The following is a 1279-nucleotide window of genomic DNA, read 5'->3' as shown; positions in this document are numbered from 1 at the left end:
GAATTCGATGAGTGGTCAAATTCGGTAACCGGTTCTGCTGACAATTTTACAATAACAAATCCGAAATATATACAATATACAATAATTAGTCCAAAATCCTTGGGTTTGGTCGCCATGGTGTCCGTCAGCTCTGATGGTGTCTGGTGATCTCGTCTCCGACTAAATATGCGGGTCTCAAATGGTCACGAATCTGAAACAATAATAAACAAATCAGCAGAACAGGTTCTTTCAAAAGGAACTATATACACTCAATACTACGGGCCTAATCTGCATTATTAGTGACTACCCTTCTGGTTAGCCAATTGTGATGGGCCAACACTTTCTTCCCGCTGTCTTCAAGTTCTTTTAAGTAAGTATTGGGATACTCTTCAGCTTCTTGTACTATTCCTTTTAAGATCTTAGGGTGCTTATTCTTGGGATCTGGAAATGTTATCCATATGAGCTCGTTTTCTTTAAATTTTCTTTCCCATGGTTCGATGGGGACTGGTTTTCTGTTTGTCCACAATTCTTTTCCTTCATTTAGGTTTATTAATACTTCGTTGTAAATCCGCGTCCGTCCTTTGTAAGTTCCATTTCCTTTCAGGTGAAGTGTTTCTTTAAATAGACCTACTGCCCTTTCAACTACTCCGTTTGACTGCGGGTGGTAAGGGATATGGCGATGCCATCTGATGTTGTTTAGGGCTGCAAATTTTTTGATCGCTGTGGAGGTGAATGGAGGTCCTCCATCTGATTGGATGGTTTGTGGCATCTGCCACATAGCGAATATTCCGGTTAGCGCCGTTATTACCGCAGTGGCATGCATTTTTCTCAATGGCACTACCGCAACTTGTCTAGTACCTAAATCTACAATGATTAAGCCTTTATTTGGAACGGCTGCTCCGGGTAGTGGGCCCAAGAAATCTATTTGCCACGTTTTTCCTGGCTCAAATTTCTCTTTATCAAAAACTCCTTTGGTGTTTTTCGTTTGATGGCATTTCTCTCTCGCACAGGCTTCACATGCTTGAACGATTTTCTTCCACTCCCGGTGTTTTCCAGCCCTTTTACTTCCATGGTTCCATTTCCGATAACACTTCTTGGAGCTTGGGTGGCCCCAATTCTCATGTAACCACTTGAGGTAGGGATCGATTTGTATTTCACTTTCCTTATCTTGAACTGTGTATACACGTCCTACGTTGCTGGATTCGTGCAGCAGTCGGTCAATGTATTCGTGTACTGGATCAGTGTCAGTACAATGAGATCTAGTGTGTTTTATCAGTGGTAGAGTTGTAAATTCCAAAAG

This window comes from Crocodylus porosus, unplaced genomic scaffold (genome assembly GCF_001723895.1).
Source record: "Crocodylus porosus isolate Cpor-Errol unplaced genomic scaffold, CroPor_comp1, whole genome shotgun sequence".
NCBI lineage: Eukaryota > Metazoa > Chordata > Crocodylia > Crocodylidae > Crocodylus > Crocodylus porosus.
The sequence above is the reverse complement of the archived record's forward strand: the minus strand, read 5'-3'. Positions refer to the sequence as shown.